The 8,011-nt window shown below is 39.1% G+C and overlaps 1 long non-coding RNA gene across 1 annotated transcript; it reads left to right on the top strand.

Moving 5' to 3' along the window:
* The first annotated feature begins 2,717 nt into the window (after positions 1-2,717).
* Positions 2,718-3,502, top strand: LOC104962662 (uncharacterized). The gene is made up of 2 exons (XR_800232.1): positions 2,718-2,835; positions 3,208-3,502. It is a non-coding gene; the product is annotated as an uncharacterized lncRNA (long non-coding RNA).
* The last annotated feature ends 4,509 nt before the right edge of the window (positions 3,503-8,011 follow it).

Here is an 8,011-nt window from a genome sequence, read left to right as displayed (position 1 = left end):
TGGTATCAGTACTTTACTCCACTACTTTCTGAAGACTTTTTACTTTTACTTCTTACATTTTTAACACAAATACCTGTACGTTTCCTTTACATTTTACAGGTTTGTTACTTTAGTTTGAATGTGTGTTTGGTGGCGTGATCATTATTATTTAGAGTCATTGCGTGCCTATTGATTTGAACACGATCCGTGTATCCATCATTTCCTGATCTTCTCTAAAGAAGAGGGACCAATGAAAACGTTGTCATGTTGCCGTTGTTCAGCATGGAAACATTCATTAGCTAACAATGACATTATTGTTATTTAATATAAAGGGAGGTCAGGTACTCTTTAAAACAGCTGCTAGTTATGGGTACTTTTTATTTAAGGACATTTCAAAGCCCATACTTCTTTACTTTGACTTGAGTAAAGAGGTATAGTCAGTACTTCTACTTTTGCCAGAGTATTTTTGAACACGAGTATCTGTACTTCTACTTGAGAAAAGGATGTGTTTACTTTTGCCATCCCTTCAGAAATCGGATTTATTCACTTTCTACCACTTGGTGGAACGAGTATGTTTTTTTGTAAATTCCCACATTTAAAAATGATCTTGACAGTTGGCTCCCAGCAGGAGAAAGACATGTAAATGGAGGGCTTTTTAGAAATATTTACTACTAGAAAGACTGATAGAGAGCGGGAAAGATAGAGATGGCCCAATGTCAAAATCTCAGTCAACCCTGAGGCATTGGGTAATTTAGATATGAACACTTACCCTCAAGTATTCGGAGCAAAACGAGTGATCTGACTGCAGGGTGTATTAGTGGCCATTGGCAGTGTGTGCATAGCCAGGGCTGAGTAGTCATATCATTGCCAATGATTATACTATTACAAAACTAAAAGACTGAGTACATTTATTAGGCGAACCGAAACACAAAAAAATCTAAAATCAACTCATTTACCATCTGAATTTAAACAAGAAATATCAGCCTGTATGTTAACATGTTCTTCATAAAGGTGACATTATAACTTGTTTCCATTGTGCCCTAGTGACCCGATATCACAGGATTAATGTCATGATCTTGGTTTTTGTGTTTCATGTTTCCTGGTTTATTTTGAAATATATTTTCTCCTTGTCTCTTTTCTTGTTTTGCTTCCTTTCTTTGTGTATTCACGCCTTTGTGATTCTTTCCACCTGTGTGTGTGATCTCTTCTCTGCCAATGTGTCTTTAACGGCCCTCTTAAGCTGTGTCTTGTCTCTGTATTTAGTTCTGTACTGTTTATAGACAGATTCACCAAACGTATTTTCTAAAGACTGCTGACACAGCTTGAATTAAATCCAACATATTAATGAACATAGGTGGTTTAGAGATTATAAACAAGCCCGCAATGTGGCCATATTATCTACAATCAGGTTGTCAATAAATGTCCAGTTAATTACACTGTGAATTAAAAACCAAATGCTATTTTAATGTACTGATTCATTTATTTGTTCAACTAGATGCTTGCACCGTAAGCTAATAACAGTAGTGGATAAAATCGACTTCTGCCTAATGGGCTTTATTTGGAGTTTCTTTGTTTTTCTGGTCACCTGTGGCACACATCTGCAGCATACCTATGATGAACCATAACATCGAAGTGCATATCAGTTGTTTAGTAGTGGTTGTTAACATGTTGTTTTGTCCTTGGGCAAGATATACAGTTTATGGGCAAAACACTTCACCATAAATTGCTCCTGTGGGTATATTGTCCACAGTTTTGATATAGTACATGTCTGATATATCTAACATGTTAAGCTCCTTGAGAACTTATAAAAGTGCAGAAATAAATGCAATGAATATGAATTATTATTACACTTAACATCAGGCTCAGCCAAACCTCCTCACATATTGTCCTTCCCTTGCTCAAGAGTGCTCTCCTTATTATCTTTCACACTGGGAGTTTTTGTAAGGAATTATTTTGTCTAACTTGAGATCTCTATGAATATTCTCAGAGAACGACTGCAGGGCCGGGTGGGAAGATATCAGCAGAAAAAGCTGTTTCATAACAGCATTGAGATAGCCCGAGGGAGGAGAAGTAGGCTTTATTTTGTAATGCCCTCTACAACTTATATTGATCTGTCATGCCTCCCATTCCCAATTTGAGTCAGGTCTCTTTTTTCATTATCGTGCCTGTTATTCTTTCTATATGTTGTCATGTTGGCAAAAGAGCATGCCTTTGACAAATGTATGTATTTCTTTAATAAAGTATAATCTAACATAATGTTATCTAATCTATGAGGTAAATTCATAGAATTAGTTCACAAACTCATTGTTGGGTATTTTTATGTTACCATTATCTAAGTTTTAAAGACAAGCAAGCACATTTAAAAGAGTCACACTAGTGTCCTGATATGATTTTATTTTTTAAAGTTCTCAAAGACAGTTAGACACATACTGTACAATTTGCACTAGTTCACTTTTGTTTTAATCTCCCCCTCTTTTCTATTGTAGGCAGTTAGAAAGTGACGTTTTCAATGGAATGGCCTTAAACTGTAAATTGCTAGTAGAGAAGTTAACAGACACCTCCTTGCTTTGTAGGATGTCCCCACCTAATTATCCTTTTAAATGTTTGTCCAATTAAAGTTAAGGTACCTTAAGCATGGCTTTGGGCATTCTGTAGTCAGAATGCTAGAAAATATGAAGTTTAAGTACCCGTTTTTTTTGTTATATAGGGAGAGTGGGGTAATTTGTGCCAAGGGGCAAGTAGTGCCACCCCTGTTATCTAGAAAACCATAGAAGAAGTTGGTCATGTGACCACATCTTTTTGAAGAGGCATCCATTTCAATCATCCTGCAAAGAAGAGAGACACATGGCTTGAGAGGTAAGCACATTTAAGTTCAAAAAAAAATGTTTTGCCCTCCAAAGTAAAATTTCTATGATCAAGGTTTTTTGATTGCTGTGTTTGAACAATTTAGAGAACTTTGAAAACAGTTCACACATGTTTTAGTGCTTTAGTAAGCTACACCATGAGTCTATACAGTTAGCATGATGCTAGCTCAAAACAGCTGGGAGATGCATTTTTTTCAAAATGGTGGGCTTGGGGTAATTTGTGCCAAAGGGCCTGGGGTAAGTTGTGCCAGTGGCACAACTTACCCAAACTTATGATTATTTACTATATATTACTTTATTGTATTGTATTGTTATTGTATTCTTACATTTGATCACTAAAACTATGTGACATTCTTAATTTTAGACCAAAATCCATCATGCCACGCAAATACAAAAGGAAGACAGACAGGGTTTCAACTCCTCTTGAGGAGTTGGAAAGAGCAGTGAAAGAGGTGCAACAGGGGAAGACCATACGTCTTCTTCCCTTGCCAAAAGCCACATAAAGAAAAAAAAAATTGTAAGAAAGAAAGTGAAAACAAGAATCGTGACCGACACACCTGAGAAGATGGAGTTGGAGAAGGCTCACAAAGAAAAAGAAGATAAAAAGGCTGAACAGGAAAAGAAAAAGAATGAAAGAGAGAAGAAAAGGGCTCTGAAAGCTGCAAATCAAACCAAAACCAAGAAAAAAACAGCTGTGTACAGTAGCTCAGAAGAAAGCTCCACCACCAATGATGAGGCAGAAGATGGCCTGGAGAAGACACACAGCAGNGCGCTAGGCCTTGTTTAAGCAAATTGGCCACACCACAAAACTTGGTGGTACAGCCAGAAGGGAACAGAAGTTCATATTTCCCTGCAGCATTGGACAAGTAGGATGTTAGGTGTTCATAGGCCTTGTTATAGAAAAGTGGCCTTTGATGTTGTTACAACTTTAAATAAACATTAAATAAATAATTTTGTATTGAATTTGTCTTGCTTTTATATAGCATTATTGTTTGTGAGATTAAAATGATCTGTTTTACTTCAATTATCAATGGCACAATTTACCCCAGTGTATTGTCTCTAATGGCACAACTTACCCCGCACCGGGGGCAAGTTGTGCCACAAAACCACTTTTTTTTCTAAAGCTATATTTCTCAAACAGTTTATTTAAGATCCGAAGTGATTGTTCCCAGGGATGCACAACATCCTAAACTATATGTACATATTTTAGTTGGAGGCATTACTGTAATCCCCTTGCTTTAAAGGCACTTTAAGTAAAAATTGGCACTACTTACCCCACTCTCCCTATAAATGAAGCTGTGGTTTATTAAATGAACAGAGTTGGAGATTGAGTTGAAGAGAGAAAGATTTTAGCAGTGGGTATGCTTGCATGCGTATCAAATTCTGAGGTTCAAGGACTTTGAATCCACAGTCACTCATTACAGGATCCAGAGGGGCTAAAGTCCTCTGAATTCCTCAGCAAACATTCTTTGAAAACAGGCCGTATATCAGCATTTCCCCCAGACTGGTTTCCTGGCAGAGTGCAAAAGGCCTCTGAAGTGGCAGGCAAAACTCTCCACTGAATCCAATACTAATGAAATTCTGTGATACTGCATCTCTACCACATAACTCTAAACTGTCCACTGAAACCGGTACAAATGAAATTGTATGAATCAACATTTAAACCATATGGCACTACACTGCCCACTGAATCCGATGCTAACGAAATCATCTGAAACAGCATTTTGACCAATAACTCTCTATTGTGGGATGCTAGTTCTTCTGGACATCAAATATTTGCCTGTCTGTTCAGCTGGAAACACTACAGTGGACTACAAACCACAGTCATATATTTTATATTTCAAGGCTTTAGTAAACAGAAATAATGCAACGACATGTTATCACATGCTTCAAATGCTAACTGAGAATTAGCTAAATGACAAGAAAGGCAAATAATCAAGAACAAAAAGTAAGCTCAAGACTTTGGCACACTGAATTAGTCTTCAGTTTCCAGATTTATGATACATCTATTGAAATATTTGTCTGTGACTGTAGGAAAGTCATAAAACTATCTAGCGTTTACTAGTTTGAGTAAACAGAACACATGCTCTCCAGTACAGGTTAGCTCTGAGTCTTGCGATGCTAATGTAAACACCGACCATATTACTTCCAAAACAGTCGGGCATTGTTTCTGATAGCAACTTTCTGATAGTGCCGTGGGTCCATATTTCAGATATTACGTCCTATGACGCAAATCTGGATCAGCTCCGTTGTACCCCTGTTTTTAGAGATTTGGGTACGGAGGAAAAGAGAGAGAGTTTTATTTTCTGACGCTGCGTGAGTTCCCTGACACACCGGGGACACATATTTATGTATAAAAGACATACAAAAGTGCATGTTGCATGATAGGTCCCCTTTAAATAAAACACTCCATTAAATGTGTACTTTCTAATAGAATTGGATGAATGTGAAAAAGATAGAGCCAAATTGCTTTTTCCTTATCCAAAACAAGAGCGTATGGACAGAGGTTGTTAAAGTACATAATGTAAAGCCATTGTAAACATATTGACTTTGAATCTTTGTTAATTCCATACTAAAACTCTGCAAATTTGTATTTGAAAAACCAAAATGAATTGTATTGTATTTATGCTTCCTTTGTATCGAGAGGTGAAATGTTACATAAGATTTTGAACTGTTTGACATTTCTTGGATAATTAAGACTTTGTGTCCTGTGGCTTTGCAGCATCAAACTCTGACCGTGATCGTGTCGGTGTGACCCATTTCCCAGCCTGAAAAAGAGCTGGCAGCCACAGTGCGCCTGCTGAGCTCCGGGGCAGTTGGCTGCTGCTGAGACACTGTCTGGTAATGTGTTGGCTGGGACACTGTTAACTTGGGCTGGGATCTGTCTCCATGGCCATCTGGGCTGCTGGTCCCTCTAGTTCCCAGACTTTGATCTTTTCATCTCCATCTGTCTCACTGACTTGACCCAATGACTGACTTTGTATGCATCCGTCTCACTGACTTTAGATCCTTTTAGCTGACTGACTGGGAGGCTGACTGAATCTATGCTCTTTGATTGACTCATGAAATGGTTTATCTCTCTGAAACGGAGTGTTGTATCACCATGCTATTGTCAGTGCACCATCTCCTAAAGGCAAAGTCAGTTGCCACACTATGGAACTATTGAGTTGATAAACAACTTCCAATTATTCCTTTTAAAGCCTCCGTCAGAGCTGTCCCAGTTCAATACAAAGTAGGAATGAGCCCAGTAAGGGTCAGCCAGCCCACCCACTGAGACATTTATAAATATGTGTTGTGGTTCATTAGGAAACTGCCCCAGGACAAATTGGAATATGGCGGGCTGCCACAGTCTAGATGACAACCACTTTTTTTTACTCTGAACAGCCTTTTAAATACATACATTACAGACTACGACTGTAATCAACCAAAGAAAGACTCTTGGCTGACGGAAATACTACCTTCTAACCCTAATCCACTGGCCCTAGCTAAATGCATCAAATAAATGCATCACAAGTGTGAATCAATTCAGAGAGAAATTCCCTCGAGAGGAATCTTTGGGATTTTAGCCTTTGCAGACCATGTACATGCACAAAAAATATTATAACACACTAAAAGAAAGGGAAAACCCAAAAAGGATAACAGGGACTCTGAACATACTTTCTCTTGACCACCAAAGAGTTTACATTGGGCGATTCTATTATCTGCAAAGTCTCTCATGCCTGAATCTTGACTCTTGATACATTTGCAGTGTTTGGGCTTTTGAATGCATGTTTCTTGCTTCCTCCCTGATTGTGTTTTTCTTTCTTTTTCAGTTTCAGCAAATCATACTGTTTCTTGCAAAATACAGGTGTTGACCAGTGAGCAATAGGGTATGGAATATTATGGTAATACTCGTTAAAACTTTCTTTCAAATTGGTGTCATTAATTCTCCATGATCTTAATTACAGTAATAGTGACACAAGTGTAATTTATACATGTTCTGGATCCCTGGAGGGGAGGAAGAGAAAGAGGAGACAAAGGAGAGTGATGGTGGAGGAGAGAAATGAAGGGCAACAAGAGGGCTGCGCATGGGGCGGAGTGTTTGTGGAGTAGGTTGGTGGTAAACAATACAACAGGGGCACATTTGAGCAAGGTATTTTTCTCCGGGAAATTCCTTAATGAAATAATCAACTCTCTCTGAGTAAGATGGATTTAGCCTGGACCCTGTTATTAATCACTGGCACTAGAAAACCCAAATACAGTGAATTAAATTATCTTGCACGGAAGTTCATTTCCTAATTTCCATGCTTTATTGGCTGGCCATAATAAACCATTAAGCACTAACAAGGAAACAAAATATGACGCAATAAGGAAAATCCATTTAAATTGATGGACAAATTAGTAACTGTTAGAGGGATGTGGGTGTTGGTTCTTCGTTTCATAGCTACACGGTTGTTTGGTTAATTGGCTGATACAGTGCAATTAACAGGGGGATGATAAACAGTGATTATTCTGCAGGAATAAACAGGCTATTTAAAGGTCCCATGTCATGGCCATTTCTACTGCTCATAATTTCATTGTGGAGGTATACTAGAATCGATTTATATTGTGCAATTGTCCAAACTCACATTGGTTTCTCATACAGCATCTCTGTATAGTATGTGTATTCACTCTCTGTCCTAAATGGCTTGTTGGAGCTTCTGCCCCTCCACCCTGTGAGCCCACTTTGCTCTGATTGGTCAGCTCGCTCACTCTGTTCTGATGAGTCTACCACTATGGTCTACACCGTTACAGCGGAATATTATAACACATAATCACTGATTATGTGTTATAATGGCGTTAGCAACCAGACAGATGAGAATGCCTCATGAGGTCTGGGTGGCGTGTTGGCGGGACGTTGCGCGGCTTGTTGCTGCGAGGAGCGGACAGTGTGAGCTGGGTTCATTCCCTGCTTGCTGCGTGGGGCCTGCGAGATAGCGAGACAGTGCGAGTGGACGCGGGAAGGGGGGGATGCTGAGGGGGCTGCAGCACCCCCATCTGCGAGGCTCCACTAGCACACCACAGTTTTGCCGCTGAGAGAGTGTGTGTGTGTGTGTGTGTGTGTGTGTGTGTGTGTGTGTGTGTGTGTGTGAGTGTGAGTGTGTGAGTGTGAGTGTGTGTGTGTGTGTATCTGTGTGTGTGTATGTGTG

The sequence above is a fragment of the Notothenia coriiceps genome, unplaced genomic scaffold, assembly GCF_000735185.1.
Source record: "Notothenia coriiceps isolate Sejong01 unplaced genomic scaffold, NC01 NC01_scaffold00035219, whole genome shotgun sequence".
In the NCBI taxonomy this organism is placed as follows: Eukaryota; Metazoa; Chordata; class Actinopteri; order Perciformes; family Nototheniidae; genus Notothenia; species Notothenia coriiceps.
Note: the sequence above shows the minus strand (reverse complement) of the source record. Positions and strands in the feature narration are given on the sequence as shown.